Raw genomic sequence first — 22,644 nt, 5'->3', positions numbered from 1 at the left:
CAAAATCTCAAGATCACAGGCCTATGGTCCCTGGAACTATTCAAATTTGTCAATATTATGGAAAATGTCCTTCCCTCTTTTTAAAAAAAATATATTCTTAAAAACAAGTATGCTGCTGCTGCTCAATTTCACTCAATTTTCTTCATAACTGCCCTGTAAATATTTACTACTATCTTTCTTTGTAAATGAAAATAATGGATAAATCCATTGCTTTGCATGATCAAAAGCATTTTTGTGAACAGTTTCTTAAATATCACCATTAAAGTTTTATCATCAAATATTAGCTTAACTTTTGTGACCTCAGGTATCAACTTCAATTTTAATCAAAATTGGATGAAAAACATCTGGGGCTTAGAACATACATCTAAACCACAAAAGAATCAGAGTTCAGAATAGAGGCCACCAGACAAATATCTAAAAATATTACAAAGCAATTAATTTGGCCTATGACGTTTTTAAAAGACAGTGAAATTATACGGACCAGAGAAATCTGGTACTTATGTACAGGTTGAATCAAAAAAGCACTACAGAATATATGAAATTTCATCAGTATCTAGAATAAATGAGCTTTTTCAAGAGAAAAAAAAGTAGACTGAAGGCAGCAGCAATTTATTCTCAAAATTCATCATAATATCATATGATGTTACTTATCTGTGAAATCTAAAAAAAGAAATTAATAGAAATGAACTTATATATAAAACAGAAACAGACCACACAGACATTGACAACAAACTAATGGTTATCAATGGGGAAGGGGGAGGAAGGATAAATTAGGAGTTTGGGAGAGATAACCAACATAATTTTTTGAGGGAGACAGTTTAGCTAACTAAGGGCACTCTAAGCAGAAGAAACAAATTGAAAAAAATTCATAAATTTCACAATTAATCTTTGGTTTAGATTTCAAGAAAATTTTTGCTTTGGTTTTCCCTTAGATCATCAACTTCTCTATATTACTCCAAATTTCAAGTATACAATAATCTTTAGCTAAGATACATTAAAAATCACTTTGCTCTATTTCAAGCATTTTATCTGGCTTATTTTTAATATTTCAAAGCATTCTTCAATATTAGTTATTATTTTAGAAAAACTAACTAAAAATGCTTTTATTGTACCACAAAGAAATAGCAGTTGATCAAGACTGGCTTTAATGAGAATGGAGAAGGTTTTCAAACTCAGTTAAAAGCTGGAGGAAAGTTGGGTAAAATCCAGGCTGCTCTAGTTAAGATTTCTTTCCCAGGATAATGCATTGTGATGCCTTCTTTCTGTCATCCCAAATTCTTTATTCATTGAGCAAAACATCTTGGCAATTATCATCAGTCCCTTTTGCTTAAAGTATATTATCAGTGCCTTTCTACTTGATGGGAAACTTTTATATTTACATAAAACTTTAAGGTTTAACCTTATTATGGATATAAATTTGCCCCTTCCCCCACAAAAGTTACTTTGGACCCCCAGATCCCCAGTGACCTTATTAGGAGACAGGGTCTTGATGGAGACAGGGTCTTGACAGATACAGACAAGTTAAAATGAAGTCTTTAGTGAAGTGACGTGAAAGTTGCTCAGTCATGTCCGACTCCTTGCGACCCTTGAACTATACAGTCCATGCAATTCTCCAGGCCAGAATACTGCAGTGGGTAGCTGTTCCCTTTGCCAGGGGATCTTCCCAACCCAGGAATCAAACTCAGGTCTTCCGCATTGCAGGCAGATTCTTTACCAGCTGAACCACAAGAGAAGCCCAAAGTCTTTAGGGAGGGCCCTAATACAATATGGACCTTCCCAGGTGGCGCTAGTGGTAAAGAACCCACCTGCCAATGCAGAAGCAAAAAAGACGTGGGTTTGATCCCTGGGTTGGGAAGATCCCCTGGAAAATAAAATGGCAACCCAGTCCAGTATTCTTCCTTGAGAAATCCCATGGACAGAGGAGCCTGGTGGGTTACAGTCCAAAAAGTTGGACATGACTTAGCAACCAAACAACAAGAATAGCAATCCCATATGACTGGTATCCTTATAGAAAGGGGAAGTTTGGACAAAGAGACACATCCATAGGGAGAACATGAGGCACAGATATAGGCAGAGACTGGGGTGATGCATCTATAAGCCAAAGAATGACAGAGATTTCCAACAAACCATCAGAAGCCAGTAGAGAGGCATGGAATACAAACTCTTACAGCAATTAGAAGGAATCAACTCTGTTGACACCTTGATTTTGGACTTCTAGACTCTAAAACTGGGACATTAAATTGCATGTAGTTTGTGGTACTTTCTTATGATAGCCCTGGTAACTAGTACAAGCATGCAGAAAACACAAGTACTAAGATGTTTTAAATGTGTATTACAAGCATAAAGAATTCACACAAAAATAGGATGTGTGAGGAAAAAAGATGAGGAAAATATCTTTGAGTTGAGAGTGAGCATGTTAGTAAAAGGTTAACTCCTACCTCTCCATCATCATCTATTCCTGCTCTCAATCTTCTCCTCAGATTTCTAAGCTGCAGAAGAAGTGGCCTTATTTCACATTCATCCAAGAGATGCAGATGTGGGTTCGATCCTTGGGTTGGGAAGATCCTGTGGAGTTGGAATCCCCTGGATTCTTGCCTGGAAAATTCCATGGATAGAGGAGTCCGGTGGGCTACAGACCATGGGGTCACAAAGAATCAGAAATGACTGAGCACATACACAATATGTCATGGCCCCTGATTCCTTACACATTTTGTTCCTTCTAACTGTGTAACACTTTCAATAATCTTTTATGCAGCAACCTAAATATCACTGTCACCAGAGGACTTCTAGATGGCCAAAGATAGGTTAGATTCTCCCAAAGCCCTATTTTTCTCTGTCTACAATTCAAGATAATAAGGTTTTTGGAATTTTCATAAATAAAAATGTCTGTCTAGACATCTGTTACAGTGAAGACCAAATACATCGGTAATGATTTTATTTCTAGAATCTGGATGATTTATTGGTACCTAGCTAAAATTATTCACATCTTTAGTTTCAATGCTATTCAGTAAAAGAACATGACACTGCTAACATTTCTTGAGATTATTTGATCCAAAGCAGGCCCTATTTTCTTTCTACACTGCTCCATGACCTAAAATACCATTGCTATTCTGCAGAGAATTCTAGTAGAAACTTAAGTTTCTAAGTAGAGTATTTTGGCTGGTAATTCAAAGATAGTTCTGTACAGGTATGCTGTAGCTATAGCTGTAGTAGTCTATGTTGTACTTACTTTCAAGAAAAAAGCACTGCTGTGTTGAAGGTATTATTGCTAGTTTAATGTTACTCAAATTCACACATTCTTGAAATTTGGGTAAAATTCTATTAAAAAGACATCTGACTAGCAATAGGCAGAATATTTTCCCAGTAGCCTATTATAAATATCTAACCTTATAATCTACTGCATATAATTTTTAAAACCAGATATAATTGCATTTCAATACAATATTGATTGTCTAATATAAGCCAAACTATGTTTTAAGATACACAAACAAATTAGAAATGTCACTTGTATTCACTTAAGAAACTCTTAGGCTATTGTTAAAATTTATATACGTGCTAAGTCGCTTCAGCCATGTCCAACTCTGTGGGACCCCATGGACTGTAGCTTGCCAGGCTCCTCTGTCAATGGGATTTTCCAGGTGAGAATACTGGAGTGGGTTGCATTTCCTTTTCCAAAATTTATACATATGTATATATAGAGAGAGAGATTATTTTGAAAATTGAAATCATTTAATTATGAAAATTATACGTATGTTCACAAGAGTAGAAATATAGGTTGAATTTCTCTCTTTTCAAGATTCAGTTTGCACTCAGAGCTTACTGTCAACAATAGTTTATTTTCCTTCTATAATATTTCAGTTACTAGATAAATACACACATCTGCATTCATTATATTGAGAAATGGAATACATTATATACACAATTTTGTATTTTTCCACTTAAAAGTATCTTTACATAAAATCTGTTTCATTAAAACTGTTTTCAGCTTCATTGTTTCAGTTTCATTAAAATCTACATTATATCCCATTATAGAAATATATCATAATTCACTTAGCCTACCTCTCCATTATGGTCTTTTGGTTATTTGTATATTTTTTGGTATAGAAAGCATTTGCTACATACATCTATGGTGGTGGTGGTTTAGTCGCTAAGTTGTGTCCAACTGTTGCAACACAATGGACTGTAGCCTGCCAGGCTCCTCTGTCCATGGGATTCTCCAAGCAAGAATAATGGAGTGGCTTGCCATTTCCTTCTCCAGGGGATCTTCCCAACCCAGGAATTGAACCCAGGTCTCCTGCACTGCAGGCAGATTCAATACCAACTGAGCTACAAGGGAAGCCCATATACATTTGTACATAGACATAAAAGTAAATGTTTAGTACCAGTTGCGACCTGTATATTTTAAACTTTGTCAAATTTCTTTCAAAGTTTTTGTATCAATTTATACTCTGAAACAATACATAAGAATACTCATTTCTTCAGACCCTAATAAGTCCTGTGAGTTATCTATGTTTTTGGATCATTTGTGATCTGATGATAATAATAATAATAATAGCTAAGCAATATATGGCATACATTATTCATCAGAAACCATATACTATGTGTGTTTATGTGTGTATATACATATGCACAAGCCTATATATGGATGTAGGGAGACTGACAGAGAATTGGCTCAAACGAAGTTGCTTTTGTGAACAAATCGCACTGTTAAATTATTCCAGGCATGTTTCAACATGTTGGAGTTTTGTTTGCGAACAAAACAGGTAAAATTCCCTGCCTTCATGAAGCTTATATTCTAATGCAACCTGCATGAAGCTACCAATATATTTAAGTGTGGAATTACTATAATCAGATTTTCATTTCTGCTGCATGAATCTGGTTGAATGAAACACAAAGGAACAGACCAAGCATAAGACCACTGCAATTATTGGCCCCTTAAGTATCAGTCAACAAGAGATTATATCAGGTGTCCTATAGACAGCTTCATCCAAATATGTATTCATCCTTTCCTGTGATATGTTATGTTTGAGTCAATTAAGTTAATTAAGTTCATTTTCATTTCTGAAAATGAAATGTCTCCTGATTTTGATTCTAGGTTTGAATGGCATAAGGTACAAACAAGTCAGTGAGGCATTTGCTATTGTTTTTGCTGCTGTTTTGTTTTTTAAGAATTTCAGAGAAAGTAGTGATTTGAATGTAGATGATATGAGGGGACTATATAAAGGATTAAGATAAATAATTTAATATATGTCCCCAATCCAATATTTGTTCCCTGGGTGTCATTGGCCAAGATCCTCTCCTGCTGTATGTAAATCCTGAAGGAAAGAACCTGATTGATATAACTTTGAGAGGGCCTGTGGTGAATGGTGAGGGAAGGTGGAGCTATTAAGGCATAACCAAGTGTACACATGGCAAGATCTTTGGGGTGTTATCTAGTGAGCAGGCTTTTTGCACAATGGATAGAACGAGGGAGAAAGAAAATAACAGAATATAGTCAAGGAGGAAGAAAACAATTTTTGTTGCATTCCTATCAAACACAGGTAATTGAAACCTGTGCTTATTTTAGAAAGATCACTTTCTTTAATCCTTGAAATACCCTTACACATTAGTCTCTACATTAGAGGAAAGAGGGAGCTTAAAAGAGTGTAAAGGTCACACAGATATACTGTCATTGAATCACATCTGCCTACTTTCAAAGCTTAGAGCTCATGGAATTCTGGAATTCACAAGTGATATTTTAGTAGCCCTTAGACCTGCCTCCTGCGAAACCTATATTTGGGTCAAGAAGCAACAGTTAGAATTGGACATGGAACAAAAGATGGGTTCAAAATTGGGGAAGGAGTATATCAAGGTTGCATATTGTCATCCTGCTTATTTAACTTATATGCAGAGCACATCACGCGAAATACCACCTAGATGAAGCACAAGCTGTAATCAAGATTGCCGGGAGAAATATCAATAACCTCAGATATGCAGATGACACCACCCTCATGGTGGAAAGTGAAGAGGATCTAAAGATCCTCTTGATGAAAGTGAAAGAGGAGAGTGAAAAAGCTGGCTTAAAACTCAACATTCAAAAAACTAAGATCATGACATCTGGTCCCATCACTTCATGGCAAATAGTTGGGGAAACAGTGGAAACAGTGACAGACCTTATTTTTGGGGGCTCCAAAATCACTGCAAATGCTGGCTGCAGCCATGAAATTAAAATATGCTTGCTCCTTGGAAGAAAAGCTATGACCAACCTAGACAGCATATTAAAAAGCACAGACATTACTTTGCTGAGAAAGATCCATCTAGGCAAAACTATGGTTTTTTCAGTAGTCACGTATGGATGTGAGAGTTGGACTATAAAGAAAGCGGAGCACTGAAGAATTGATACCTTTGAACTGTGGTGTTGAAGAAGACTCTTGAGAGTCCCTTGGACTGCAAGGAGATCAAACCAGTCAATCCTAAAGGAAATCAGTCCTGAATATTCATTGGAAGGACTGGTACTGAAGCTGAAGCTCCAATACTTTGATCTGATTTAAAAAGTGGACTCATAAGAAAAAAAACCTGTTCTGGGGAAGACTGAAGGCAGGAGGAGATGGGGACGATAGAGCATGAGATGGTTGGATGGTATCACCAACTTGATGGATATGAGTTTGAACAAGCTCCAGGAGATGGTGAAGGAAAGGGAAGCCTGGCGTGTTGCAGTCCATGAGGTCACAAAGTTTTGGACAGGACTGAGTGACTGAAAAACAACAGAGCTCTGGAAGGCTTCTCTGGTGGCTCAGTGGTAAAGAACTCACCTGCCAAGCAGGAGACATGAGTTTGATCCCTGGGTCAGGAAGATCCCTTAGAGAAGGAAACGGCAACCCACTCCAGTATTCTTGCCTGGGGAATCCCATGGACAGAGGAGCCTGGAGGGCTACAGTCCACGGGGTCACAAAGAGTTGAACATGACTGAGAAACTAAACAACAGTAACAAGAGCTCTGGAAACATTTTCAAGTTATTTTCACCTTATAAAAAACCTTTATTAGCAAAATAATATTGCCAATAATTTTCATTAAATATCGATATATTCTGTTTTTAGAAAAGTTACTAAACCCATCGTTATACATGTGTATGTGTACACAATCAGTTGTGTTAGACTCTTTGTGACCCCATGGATTGTAGTCCGCCAGGCTCCTCTGTCCATGGAATTTTCCAGGCAAGAATACTGGAGTTGGTTGCCATTTCCTTCTCCAGGGGATCTGACCCAGGGATTGAACACACATCTCTTGTGTCTTCTCATTTGCAGGCATATTCTTTAACAGATGAGCCAGAAGGGAAGCCCCAGTCTTTATACCTATTAGAATGTTACTCTTGGAAAAGGCAAAAATTGTAATTCTACGTACCGAAGAAAGTGAAATAGATCTTACTTAAATAGCTCTTACTTACTTAAACACTCAATACCTAATTTATTTTCAAACTGTATTTCCATCACCTACTTATTAGAGATGCCAAATCCACACTAGAATATATCATATATAATATAATTTTATGTATTTAACTTGCACGGAAAGTTTTAAACATTTTATTCTGTATAAAATACCCATGGGGCAAGTGATGAGTTGTTTCTAGATTCAAAGAAATATTTAAGAAGTAGAAACATGCTAACATATATGGAAGGGATTCATTAAGGCCACAGGTAGAAAGGAGTGGGTACTACTTCCTGACATTGTGTTTTCTTTTTGGATTTCCTTCTTTTCCATTAATTGCCAGTTTCCATTGCCCTGCCTCCTCTCCTCTTTGATGTATCAAGGATACAGATTGCATGTGGGAAAGGCAATGGCAGAGGAGGCATCAACAATTAGCCCTCCTTAGATAGAAGTAGAGATACCAGAATGCTGGAGTTTCAATGGAGTTAGGACAAGGGGATACTGGGGAGAGATCATGTCAAATCTGGAGATTGTATCACATCTCCCAAATTATAAAAATGCTCTCCTTGAAGAAGACCTCTAGTTGTCTTGTTACACGGGATTTTTTTTTTTTTTTAAGATTGATTCAGACTTGTTAAGAAAATAGGTGGGGTTTTGGAGTCAAGCCAATGCGTAGCTCTGTAGCATAAAAACGGGATTATTAAACATTTCAGGTTATTAAACATCTGATGACTTGGCTTCCTCATTTGAAAACTGGACAATGTCTGCCCCATAGGATTCTGTAAGTATTAAACTACAAAGTATGAAATAAGCCTAGTGCAGTTACAGACACTTGGCAGGGATATAACAAAGGTTACTATCTCTCCTTCATGTACATATATTACAAGTGACTGGAAATAGTATTATTCTGGAGGCAATATTATTATATGACCATAGATATTTTAAATTTTAATTTATTACTCCTATCAGAATTATGTACAAGAATTCCTATTGCATATAAAAATATAAATAGCTGCATTAATTGCCTCATTCAAACTGACAAATCTCAGCTTAAAAAAATTAAACCAAAGTCAACTAAAAGTTAAAATGCTTTCCAGGAAATCAAATAGAACTATTTCTTACTATTTATGTATTGGGATCATATTTTATGAAAAGTTATATAGCTTATTTTTTGACATAAAATTATGGCATGGACATTTTTCCTGTAATATAGGGACTAATGTGTAAGGGTATTTCAAGTATTAAAGAAAGTGATGTTTGTAAAATAAGCACAGGTTTCAATTACTTGTATATGGTGTATATCTTTTGTTGTTGTTTAGTAGCTAAGCTGTGTCCCACTCTTTTGCAACCCCATGGACTATAGACAGCCAGGCTCCTCTGTCCATGGGATTTCCCAGGCAAGAATACTGGAATGGATTTCCATTTCCTTCTCCAGGGAATCTTCCCAAGTTCAGTTCAGTTGAGTTGCTCAGTCGTGTCTGACTCTTTGTGACCCCATGGCTGCAGCACGTCAGGCCTCCCTGTCCATTGCCAACTCCTGGAGTTTACTCAAACTCATGTCCATTGAGTCTGTGATGCCATCCAACCATCTCATCCTCTGTTGGCCTCTTCTCCTCCCACCTTTAATCTTTCCCAGCATCAGGGTCTTTTCAAATGAGTCATTCTTCACATCAGGTGGCCAAAGTATTGGGGTTTCAGCTTCAGCATCAGTCCTTCCAATGAATATTCAGGACTGATTTCCTATAGGATGGACTGGTTGGATCTCCTTACAGTGCAAGGGACTCAGAGTCTTCTCCAACACCACAGTTCAAAAGCATCAATTCTTTGGAGCACTCAGCTCCAAACCAGGGATCAAATCCATCTCTTCTGCACTGGCAGGAGGATTCTTTACCACTGAGCCACCAGGGAAGCCCAGTGTACATTTAATTGTGCTTTAACTGCTCCAACTCCCTGCACCATTCACCACAGGTCCTCTCAAAGTTTAGAGAGCATCACTTTGGATGTGCAACAGCCAAATTCCCCACATATTCCATACTCTGTCATCCCCTTACAGGATTACTCCTGAGCAGGTAATTGCCCTGATTGAACTATCTCAAATCAAGATATGTAATGATTAGAAAAGAACCAGCTACAAAACTATCAATAGACTGATGAAGAATGTACACCAGAATAATTATAATATGAAATTTCAGATATATAGCCCTCAAAATTCTATTTCTGAGTCTAATGCAAAATCCAGAAGTCAATTAGAAAATATTAGAATACCAGTGTGAGATCAGTAAATGAACTCAGGTCATTAACTGTTAGGTGAAGGGGAAGGCACGGACACTTAGAAAACAAAAACAGCATAAGCCAAGATGAGGGAAAGAACTAACTCTACTTATTGTTTAAATACAATAATATTAAAATTAATATTAAAAACTACCTTCTGTCTTCTAGTCATCTTCTAAAATGAAAACATGATGATGTCATTTCCCAAAACAAAATATGTTTCTTGTTGTCTGCTGTGCTTTGAGCACTTTCAAATTTATATTCTTGGCTTTTAATGTGGCTCCAAACTACTTTTTCCTTTTTCTTTTTTTCTAATGCATCTTATTTGTCAACTTGTTCATAAATATGCTATCAACTTTTGTGACTTTTATTAACATCATATTGGTCTACCACCTTATTTGAAGGCTCCTTCCTCAACCTTTGCTATTATTACTGCTGATGTCTCTGAAGAATCAGGTCAACTATCACTCTGCTTTGCCAGGCAAAAATAATTGCCCTTCCATTACCTTGTTTATGCTTCTATCAAAATATATGGCACACTTAGAGCTACACTAAGTAGTGATATTTGCATAATCAATATTTTTCAATTGAAATTAGAATTCCATATAGAACATTAGCAAATTTCAGATCAATGGTTACAGAAAAATGGGAGAAAGGGATGGATTCGGTAGTTCTCACAGGAGATTCTACAAATTTAGTTTGTAAGGACCCAGAACTATTTGTGGAGATTTGGGGGAGAAAGAGCCATTTGTATAGAAAACATAGCCTAAAAGGCATTGCACACAGGAATAAATAGCTAAAAGGATTAGGCTGGAAACGAGGAGACCCAAGGACAGACGTTAACCAGAAACCCATGTCAGCAGCCTTTGTCAGAGAAGTTTATCTACAGCCAATAGCAACCATGCTACCATACCGGCATCCAGAAGTAGGAAAGCTAACGAGGAGAAAAGACAAAAGCAAGGCAAAGATCCATATACAGACCTAGTATTAAACGGATTCCTAAGACAGGAAAGCAAGCCAAGGAAAACATGTAAGAAGAGTTGTCAGAATTGGAGTCATCACAAGAATGTCAAACTCAGGACAAGAGAGACTTGGTATCAAATCACAAATATTTGTAATAGAATATTAACTTTTCCTATCTGATTCCAAGGCCTGCATGAATATCAAAATTAACATTGTATTAAATTACAAATCCCAAAATCCACTTCTAAAGATTGAAAATCAATACATTTGTACTTAAAACAAACAAACAAACACTGAAAAGCATTCTACATTTCAGCCAGTTTTTTTCTAGACTAGAAACAAGCCACAATCAGAGTCAACCCATGCTTGTCTCTATTTTCCTCTCTAACTAGAGCTTTTAATTTCATCTGTTTTTCTATAGAAAACTTTTTAAATTTGTAGTATTTCACCACAACTCCTCTCAGTTTTCCCCTTGGATTTCTTGCTCAATGTGATGGCTTGCTTTATTTCTCTATCAAGAAAAGATCCCATGTGTCTAAAGCCTTTTTTTCTTGAGCTTTCCCCATTATTTTCAGACTCAAACACCCTCGTAAATAAGCTAGTGTTCTTTATTTTACTTTTCCTGGCATCATCAAGATTCATCTAGACTCACAGTGTCAATCCTCACATATCTGTCAATAGATTAATCAAGAATCTTTGCAGTTAATATGCTTATGCTGGTGTTAATGGTAAAATTGCAAACCTATAATAACATGGCAGTATATAATTTATTCTAACATTTCAACCATATATTACAACTGATAAATTTCTGATTAGATGAATGAACTCAATAAGCATTCAACAGAAATTTATCTACAACGACTTTCTGAACTATAGTAATTAGATGGAGACTGTGGGACAATGACAAATCAATTCCAAAGGCACATTTGCAGTCTCTGGAAAATGAAAAAAGAAAACCATAATGGAGACAAGTTTTGATTTTAATAATGGTGAAACACTAGCATATATGGTATATGCAGATCATGTATTATGTTTTATTATATTCAATTGTATCTTAATGCAAGGGTTGAACATTTTTTCTATAAAGAGACAGATAATAAACAACTTCAGGATTGTGGGCCATACAGCCTCTTTTGAATCCCAGGTTAGAATCCCAGTTTAAATTTTACCAGTGCCTGCTTTAGTAGATATGCTTTGAGCCATGGTATTATATATTGGTATGATGAAATATGAATTTTTTCTTCTTTAGAATCCTTGGTATAATATACCTGAAGACATGATAAATTTTGATGGAAGAGAATGTATTGAGTTATTTTTATAATATAAAAATTCTAGGATTCAAGCCACCAAATATTTATCACATACTCTATGCTGCATGATGCAGGAGGAAAAGAAAGAGGAAAACTTTCCTAACAAGCTGTTAGGACCTTGTTAATTTAACAGTTGTTACAGTGAAGCACAGGGTGTTGGATAGTGAGCTATGTTCAACAACATCACAGGAAAAAAATACAAAATAAAAAAAAAACTGAAATAGCTGTTTATTACTCACAGGTCTTGGATGAAGTACAGAGCATGTCTCAAAGGGCCACAAAAGGAGGTCAAGGCAGAGTCCAACCAAGAGAGAGACAGGATCTAGGTGCGACACATGACTTTATTAGGGTGTCTGGGTTCAAAAGTAGGGCCAGCTTGGTCAATTCAAATCAAAAGAGAAGGGTTTTGGAAAGCACCACAGGGTCTTATCTAATGAAATCATAAGGTATCCAGGTGCTGGGAGGCAGGGGAGACTGCAGATCACAAGGGCTATTGGGGAAGTTATGAAGTTATATTCAGGAACTTTTGTGGGTGATGCTGAGGCTGCTCTCTAGGACTTGAGCTGGTATAAGAGGTCTAGTGTCAGTTTAAGGTCCCTGCAAGTCCCTTGACCAAACAAAATGACTGCCAAGGCAACAATCCTAAGGAGTAACCTCACTAAACTCTCAACACAAACTTTGCTTCAAAATTAGTTGTACTTATATCGTAGAACTGCTGTAAAAATTACCACAAATTGGCTTGAAACAACAGTCATTTATTCTCTCAGAATTCTGGATGCTAAGCCTGAAGTCAAGGTATCAGCAGAGTCAAGCTCCCTTTGAAGGCCCTCGGAAAGAATCCTTCCTTGCCTCTCCCTACTTTCTTTTGCTCTCTGCAATCCTTATCACTCATGGGTTTGTACCTGCATCAGTCTAATCATCTTCAAACGGTCTTCTCTCTGAGTTTCTGTATCCTCTCTTCTTCTTATAAGGACAATCACTCATTAGACTTAGGACTCGCCCTAAATCTGGGATGAATTCTTCTTGAGATCCCTAACCATTAACCACTGTAAGGACTCTATTTCCAAATAAGATCACATTCTGAGGTTCTAGGTGAATATGATTTTGGGGGAACACTATTTACTCCACTACACCAGTAATTATTTGCTTATTTTTTAAGTCTTTTCTGATGACTCATTTAACTTCTTCCAAAAAACAACATTGCTTTTAACTCCTCAAAGGTGAGAGCTCAAAGACTTTATCAGTTTGGTTTTGTCAAGAAACACAGCACCAATACAAGTATTAGCATAATCAGAGGTGTAAATAAAAATTAGGGTTTACAAAACATGAAACTACTGTAAGAATTCTGTAAGGCTGCAGTCAAAAAATGCACTGTAATGACTGCAGAAGCCATATGAAGCAGCCTGAGATGCCATCACTTTGCTTCATCAAAACTACAATGAAAACTAATGGGGGACGTCTGTAAAATGTATGTGTATCCACTGTGACTGCAAGCTGATGCTCATGGAAGGTCCGCGTGCATGCATGTTCAGTTGATTTTGTTGTGTTTGACTCTTTGCAACTCTATAGACTGGAGCCTGCCAGGCTCCCCTGTCTATGGGATTCTCCAGGCAAGAATACTGGAGCAGGTTTTCATGCCCTCCTCCAAGGGATCTTCCTGACCCAGGGATCAGGCCCTTGTCTCATGCATCTCCTGCACTGCAGGTGGATTATTTACCACTGAACCACCAAAGAAGCCCTCATGGAATGTCTATAGAAATGCTATTTATGGTCATCATACTCTTCTGAGAAAAACAGCTGCTATTTCATGTCCATCTCCGAATCTCATAGAATTTCCTTTCATTGACCAACTCAAATCTAGCACCACAGAGAAGGGGATTTTGGAATATATGCTTCCCAGATGGGATAGGCAGTGGTGGTGAAAAGCTGTCACCAGGCTAACGAGCATAGTCTGCTCCTTTGTTAACCTGGTTTCTAAAACCACCTTTTGAACTATACTTACTTTACAAATGAAGTCAATAATCCTTAATAAGCAGTACCATCCAGGTTCCACCCAAGGGAGCCCAGGTGGAGAGTCACAGAATACAAATAAAAGCACTAGTGGCCTCACAAAGACACAGTTTAACTAAAGTGGACTGGAGAGGACCCTCAGAAGCTTTCAAAAAAATCCCATGGGCTATGTCATATCCAGAATAACTCAATCCAGGAGAAGGATGAGAAAGATCAGGGAGAGAGTCCTGTGGGAAGCTTCATAATTCTCTCACGTCAGGAGGTGGGGAAAGTCTAGAAGAAACCAAGGATCTCACTCATTTTGGCAGAAAAACTTACTCCAGTGTTGGGAAGTCACATAATACCAGAGACACTGAGAAAAGCTATGAGACGAAGCACAGTCTCACAAAACACAGTGACCACAGATCACAGTGGTGGGGATCATGCTGCAGGTGCAGAAACTATGGACTTCAAAAGCAGGGAGAGTGGCCCCTCAGAAAGTGACTCTGGTGTGGAAGAAGAACATCCTGGAAGCAGCTGAAGGGAGCAAAGATGGGGCCTGCAGACAAGGTTCTGGAGATTGGATCAGTATAAAGTGCACACTACACCAGTGATGAAATGCAACTCTGGGGGTGGGTGTCACTGACTGAGGGTGGCAGGTGGAATAGCCTCACAGCAGCCATTACAAGGTACAGAAGTAAATGGCCATTGGCCATAATGGGCTCCCACTGTCCTGGGTGGGAAGGCAGGGTCTCACAGAGGTACACCAATGCCTGAATGACAGAAGGCACAGAGGTCTTCGTGTCAACAGCGGCCATTTATGGCAATCTTGGCAAAGAGGGTGGTGGGATCTGTCTTCTACAACCTGGGGTCCAGTCTAGTTGGCAGGCATTCTCAATAAGAGGCTAATTTTGATGGCTCAAGGGTTTCTTAGTTCTTTGTGAACACCTCCCCTGGAAGGACCCCTCAGCCGGTCCACAAAAGGAGGTTCATCACCGACTCTCCTGCCAATCGCCACTATACAGGCCAGACCAGAGACCTAAGCCTCCTTGAACTGGGTCTCTACCCTGAGGAGGAAAAGTAAGACTCTGCTGCTGGTGAAAACATGGGTCCCCTTGGTCCTGGAGGGCCTGTGTGATCCTGTCCCAGGGCTCTTTCCTTGAGGAAGGGGGCTGAAGTGGGTGTGGTTGCTTCTGATTCTCCTTCTTTCCTATCAGCATCATGGCTGTGGCAATGACTACAGTGGGATCTCCCTTCTTTCTTTTGAAGCCGGTATATATATATATATTGCATTTTAGGAGTGTGGTGTTAAATAAATTTTATTCTTTAGTTTATGATATACCTGCCACCTTTATTATACAATTTTACTCATTTTACTTGCTTACACTTCCCCCTTCATCTTTTAACATCACCGCCACTCCTTTCCTCCTATAAGCACATAATCTTAAGATTTTGATAAATTTTTTTCCTGTATTAACAGTATCCTTGTCTCCCTGAGAGGAAATCGAGAACAAGATGCTAAAATAAAAATGACATGCAAAAAAAAAAAAAAATGACATGCAATGAAGGACTTGACCTTTAGTGTACTTTACAAAGACCCCTCATCTCCAATGCTTTCCCTCAAAATAAGAATAATAATAATGAAAGAGCTAAACTAACCACATCAGTTCTTTAAAGTGTTTTGCATTTACTATCTTTGAGCAATAGAAAAATGGTTTAAGTGTAAATCCTGCTTTTCAGCAATTATTGTGCTTCAGATGAATTTTTCCCACAAGGTCTACATTAACTGGTTGAAATTTCTTCCCAACCTGCATTAGAGTCATAAACTATTATTTGTTTAAATGCCAATATAGATGTACACAACCTACCTTTACTACACATGAGCTGTAGAGGATCTGAGTCACAATTACACGATTTTAAGAGGCTCAGAAAACATTACTGCTATTGATTTACCACAGCCTCCTTCACTAGCATCATTTTTTAACATAATAGCAATTACACAGAAGGTGGAGAGGGATGTACAGTGAGAAATAAGGATACTCTTTTTAATTATTATAAATTAATGGTGCAAAAACAATAGAGGTCTTCGTCTCAGTTTTCTAACAGAATGTGATAGTGTCAGGTTTCCTGAAATGGCAATGGAAGAGGGTGGGACTCCTGTAGACACTAATATTTACTACAAATCACTGACTTATAATCACAAAACCAGTGCGACTTATGGCAACTATATATGGGATAAGTCCTCTGAATGTACCAAACACAGCATATTGACTAAATTTTTTAAATTAAATTCTGTTTTTGCTTTTTAAATTGTGTTCCACGTTTTGTACAAAAATAAATTCTAGCATTTTTGTTGATGGTGATGTCAGTAGTTTTTTAAAATTATTTATATATTTTTGACTGCGCTACGTGGGCTCTTCTCTAGTTGTGGCAAGCAGGAGCCACTCTTTAGCTGCAGTGCACAAGCTTCTCGTTGTGGTGATTTCTCTTGTTGCAGCTCCCAGGCTCTAGAGTACAAGCTCAATAGTTGTGGCAGAGGAGGTTAGTTGCTCTGCGGCATGTGGGATCTGGGATCAGAGATCAAACCCATGTCTCCTGCATTGGCAGGCAGATTATTTACCACTGAGCCACCAGGGAAGCTCCTGGTAGTCCCAGTAGTGTTTTAAAATAACTAACTTTTTAACTCTGTTAGGGAATAGTGGGGCGAAAGTATTGAACTAGTTATTCAACCTTCTTGAAAGAAAGCATTATGCCTTGAATGTGTTTCATATTGAAGATGGCCCTTTGAAAGACACAGGTAAATTGAAAAAGAGTAGCTATTATGTAACTGTTGATATAAAGATCAAGTTGTATGCTTTAGATTAGAATCAGCTTTCTCTCTTACATTCACAAACTCATGCATATAACTCACGGTTATAGGATAACTGGACGAGAACTAGAGCCTAGGCTTAATAAAATCCAATTTTCACCAGGGAGCAACAAAAAGACCACACATTAAAATGATACTGTACTGAAATACAGGGCACCAAAGTGAAAAATAAAAGAAGATGTAGAAAGTGAAAGTATAATGTAAATTTATAAGTATTTGCAGGCAGAGTTGACCAAAGTTTCATGAGAAAGGCAGTAACCGGATATTCATCTGGTATCACAGGGAGCCCACACATCAGGAAAAACATATGGGAATGAGGCAAAGACAGCAATAAACAAAACCAAAAAAGTTACAAGTTGAATTAAAAAAAATAGTGAGGATTTTATAAGGCCATTAAAAAGACGACATTTAAAAATGGGACGAGTAGTCTATTAAAGTTAAGTGGACAAAAGAATTTGGTACAAATGTAGTGATATTAGATATTTAGAATACTAAGCATCATCATCATTAACAACATCATGATCATAAACAACAGTCATCATCATACCTAAAAATCGCTGAATACTTACCATGAAATGAACACTATACCGGTTATCTATCAATTCTTCCTGGGAGCTATACTTTGCAGGTAAGTAAATTAAGGCTGTAAGAGTTTTCACAGCCTTACTATGAGACCAAGTAATTTGTCATGAGTCTAAAGAAACTAGTCTTAAATCCCAGTTTTTCCACCTCATCCATCAGTGGAATCACCTTAGTTAAATATTTTAACCTTTAACCTGTTGTTGAACTGAGACTTATTTTGTTAAACTTGTTTTGTTGTTAAAAAGTGCACTTTATTTAGCAGCTCATTTGTGCCACTAATGCAGTATTTTAAACTCTTAACGCCCAGGTTCTTTATAAAATTTTTAAAGATAATGTCCTTTTATTGAATCCATTGTTTCTAGACATTTTCTTTAAAAGAATAGCCCCACATTTAGGGTTTACAGGTAAAAAATAGATTTTCATCATTTCCCGGACATTATTCAGTTTAGCTCAGTTTAGCTGCACAGTTGTGTCCAACTCTTTGCGATCCCATGGATGGAAGCACGCCAGGCCTACCTATCCATCACCAACTCCCAGAGTCTACCCAAACTCATGTCCATTATGATGCCATCCAATCACCTCATCCACTGTCGTCCTCTTCTCCGTATGCCCTCAGTCTTTCCCAGGATCAAAGCCTTTTTAAATGAGTCAGTTCTTCACATCAGGTGGCCAAAGTATTGGAGTTTCAGCTTCAACATCAGTCCTTCCAATGAATATTCAGGACTTATTTGCTTTAGGATGGACTGGTTGGATCTCCTTGCAGTCCAAGGGACTCTCAAGAGTCTTCTCCAACACGATAGTTCAAAAGCACCATTCTTCAGTGCTCAGATCTCTTTACAGTCCAAATCTCACATCCATACGTGACTACTGGAAAAACCATAGCCTTGACCTGATGGACCTTTGTTGACAAAGTAATGTCTCTGCTTTTTAATATGCTGTCTAGGTTGGTAATAACTTTTCTTCCAAGGAGCAAGCATATTTTCATTTCATGGCTGCAGAAACCATCTGCAGTGATTTTGGAGCCTAAAAACATAAAGTCAATCACTGTTTCCCCTGTTTCCCCATCTATTTGCCATGCAGTGATGAGACCAGATGCCATGATCTTACTTTTCTGAATGTTGAGCTTTAAGCTAGCTTTTTCACTCTCCTCTTTCACTTTCATCAAGAGGCTCTTTCGTTCTTTTTCACTTTCTACCATAAGGGTGGTGTCATCTGCATATCTGAGGTTATCGATATTTCTCCTGGCAATCTTGATTCCAGCTTGTGCTTCATCCAGTCCAACGTTTCTCATGATGTACTCTGCATATAAGATAAATAAGCAGGGTGACAATATACAGCCTTGATATACTCCTTTTCCTATTTGGAACCAGTCTGTTGTTCCATGTCCAGTTCTAACTGTTGCTTCCTGACCTGCATACAGGTTTCTCAAGAGGCAGGTCAGGTGGTCCATTATTCCCATCTCTTTCAGAATTTTCCACAGTTTGTTGTGATCCACACAGTCAAAGGCTTTGGCATAGTCAATGAAGCAGAAACAGATGTTCTTCTGGAACTCTTTTGCTTTTTCAATGATCCAGCAGATGTTGGCAATTTGATCTCTGCTTCCTCTGCCTTTTCTAAATTCAGCTTGAACATCTGGAAATTCACAGTTCACATATGCTGAAGCCTGGCTTGTAGATTTTGAGCATTACTTTACTAGTGTGTGAGATGAGTCCAATTGTGCAGTAGTGTGAGCATTCTTTGGCATTGCCTTTCTTTGGGACTGGAATGAAAACTGACATTTTCCAGTCCCGTGACGACTGCTGAGTTTTTCAAATTTGCGGACATATTGAGTGCAGCACTTTCACAGCATCATCTTTTAGGATTTGAAATAGCTCAACTGTAATTCCATCACCTCCACTAGCTTTGTTTGTAGTGATACTTTCTAAGGCCCACTTGCCTTCACATTCCAGGATGTCTGGCTCTAGGTGAGTGATCACTCCATCGTGATTATCTGGGTCATGAAGATCTTTTTTGTACAGTTCTCCCTGTATTCTTATCACCTCTTCTTAATATCTTCTGTAAGATATAGGTAAGAAAAACCCCACTAAGACAGTAGGCACTGAGAGAGGGCATCAGAGGGCAGGCAGACTGAAATCACAATCACAGAAAACTAGCCAATATGATTACATGGACCACAGCTTTGTCTAACTCAATGAAACTAAGCCATGCCGTGTAGGGCCACCCAAGATGGATGGGTCATGGTGGAGAGTTTTGACAAAATATGGTTCACTGGAGAAGGGAATGGCAAACCACTTCAGTATTCTTGCCTTGAGAACCCCATGAAAATTATGAAAAGGCAAAGAATAGGACACTGAAACATGAACTTCCCAGGTCAGTAGGTGCCAAATATGTCACTGGAGATCAGCGGAGAAGTAATTTCAGAAAGAATGAAGGGACGGAGCCAAAGCAAAACAACACCCAGTTGTGGATGTGACTGGTGATAGAAGCAAGGTCCAATGATGTAAAGAGCAATATTGCATGGGAACCTGGAATGTTAGGTCCATGAATCAAGGCAAATTGGAAGTGGTCAAACAGGAGATGGCAAGAGTGAACCTCGACATTCTAGGAATCAGCAAACTAAAGTGGACTGGAACGGCTGAATTTAACTCAGATGACCATTACATCTAATACTGTGGGCAGGAATCCCTTAGAAGAAATGGAGTAGCCATCATAGTCAACAAAAGAGTCTGAAATGCAGTACTTGGATGAAATCTCAAAAACAACAGAATGGTCTATGTTGGTTTCCAAAGCAAACCATTCAATATCAAGGTAATCCAAGTCTATGTCCCGACCAGTAACGCTGAAGAAGCTGAAGTTGAACGGTTCTATGAAGACCTACAAGACCTTTTAGAACTAACACCCCAAAAAGATGTCCTTTTCATTGTAAGGGACTGGAATGCAAAAGTAGGAAGTCAAGAAACACCTGGAGTAACAGGCAAATTTGGCCTTGGAGTACAGAATGAAGCAGGGCAAAGGCTATGGACAGAGGTCCATGACATTTTGCAGGAGACAGGGAGCAAGACCATCCCCAATAAAAAAAAATGCAAAAAAAGCAAAATGGCTGTCTGAGGAGGCCTTACAGATAGCTGTGAAAAGAAGAGAAGTAAAAAATAAACTAGAAAAGGAAAGATATACCCATTTGAATGCAGAGTTCCAAAGAATAGCAAGGAGAGATAAGAAGCCCTTCCTCAGTGATCAGTGCAAGGAAAGAGAGGAAAACAATAGAATGGGGAAGACTAGAGATCTCTTCAAGAAAATCAGAGATACCAAGGGAAGATTTCATGCAAAGATGGGCTCAATAAAGGACAGAATGGGTATGGACCTAACAGAAACAGAAGATATTAAGAAGAGGTGGCAAGAATACACAGAAGAATTGTACAAAAAAGATCTTCACGACCCAGATAATCACGATGGTGTGATCACTCACCCAGACATTATTATTCTACCTCAAATTCAAACAAATACACCAATTCTGCAATATGAAGCAACATCTACAAACCAACCGATTATCTTAAGTGTTTGTAGGATATAGTTTTGGGTTTTCTCTAGGATGATTTCTAAAAATATTTTTTGGCATAAAAATAATTGAGTTATCTGATGAATTGTGTAACACTGCAAAAGCAGAAAACTATAATTGTATTTGTCCATTATTGTTTTCTTAAAGAACGAAGTCCAGCACAACTATAGCAATGAAAAAAAAAACATGGAAAATGTATACCCTGCTTTTCCATAGCTTAAATTTCATTCCTAAGATTATACATGAGTATATAATACATGAGTATAAAATACATGAGTATAAAATACTCTCAGATTTTATATGTCTTTCTAACAAAGAGGATAGTGGTATCAGCACATTTAAATCACAAATAACTTTTAAATTTATTATTATTATAAATATTTTTATTCTAAAGCAGATCTATAGTCCAAAGTGTCATAGGCTAAAATCTTCTTCAACTCTTTAAATATATGATCAATTGAATTAAGTTAGGTTATCGGATGATCTAAAAGTTGTTAAAAACAGAAAAATAATCCTATTCTACCATCCCATGTGGTAGAATTGGAGAAAAAGAAAAGTCCTTTAAAAATGGCCAGATACTAACAAGAGAAAACTTTAGGTAAAGGGTTTGGATTCAGTTATTCATTCTGAAAACTGATTCTTACCCAATTCAGGTACTTTTCTTAACACTGACATTCCTTCCATTCATTACTGGCTCCTTTCAATTCCAAGGAGTTGATTCATGTATACAAACAGGTTCCCTTACTCTATTAGCTGTGAACGGTTTGATATTCTCCTTGGCAGCATTTACAATGAGGGAAGGAAGAGATGACAAATTAGATCTCTCATTCAATGATATTTTTTTTTCAGTACTCTTTAAAATTTTTGCATGAGGTCTCTACTTTGATCCAGCTTCAAAAATATATTCATTCCTAATTTTGAATCTTTGTTCTTTGTCATTCTGATGAATAGAAAAGCACATATTAAAGTTGTCATCTGGGAATGAGTCTATCGTCTACAGATCATCGGCAGGGCGGCCAAAGAGTTTTTCTACCAAATTGTATTCCCAGCAGGAATAGATATAGACACTCTTACAAACTCTGGGCATGGTGACATCTGTATCTGTGAGAAGGGATCAATTTGCATACCATCTGGCACCAGAGAATTGAACTACTTGAAGTCATAGCAGAGATGCTTTTGGCTCTGGCAATCAGGTTACAGATATGTGGTAAGTTAAATGCTCCAACAGAGCTGCTGACAGGAGTATTACAGCCCTGAAAAAAGACAAACTGGGTGGTATCACTGGACGGGCTAGAATAATTGTAACAAAAGGAAGACATCTAAATTTGTAATTTATCTTCCTGTGGAAAATCCAGAAGGGCTTATATGTCATATTAATTCACAGTATTAATGTTCATCCTTCAGAAATGTTAGTTTTTTAAATAAAGACATTAGCCTTGAGATTCAATTAAAAAAGGATAAGAATGTTCCTTCCAAGGTGCAGCATACTGTGTCTGTAAGTAACAGCTTGAGAGAAAATTACAGTCATTAGGGTGCAATGGTAAGGAGTTTTTATTTCTATTTAATTCAAATTAAATCGGGTTCAAAATACATGGGGAACAGGGGTGGTTATTGCCAGGAATGCTATTAAAGCTTCTGTTCAGTATTTCTGTAGACTGTTTATTAAAATGAGACTGACAGCACCATCTCGGCCATTGCCC

General features: G+C 37.7%; 1 long non-coding RNA gene across 2 annotated transcripts in view; it reads right to left on the bottom strand.

Annotated features, from left to right (window-relative positions):
- Nucleotides 1-22,644, bottom strand: part of LOC145522520 (uncharacterized) — a 231,756-nt gene that overhangs the window by 208,421 nt on the left and 691 nt on the right. The window contains exon 2 of one of the 2 annotated variants that reach the window (XR_014066008.1): nt 2,439-2,595. This is a non-coding gene — a long non-coding RNA (uncharacterized LOC145522520). Of the gene's footprint in view, nt 1-2,438; nt 2,596-12,187; nt 12,271-22,644 lie in introns of both variants that reach the window. The other variant, XR_014066009.1, reaches the window with a different exon arrangement.

Source organism: Giraffa tippelskirchi, chromosome 10, assembly GCF_054371585.1.
Source record: "Giraffa tippelskirchi isolate mGirTip1 chromosome 10, T2T-mGirTip1v1.2.pri, whole genome shotgun sequence".
NCBI lineage: Eukaryota > Metazoa > Chordata > Mammalia > Artiodactyla > Giraffidae > Giraffa > Giraffa tippelskirchi.
Note: the sequence above shows the minus strand (reverse complement) of the source record. Positions and strands in the feature narration are given on the sequence as shown.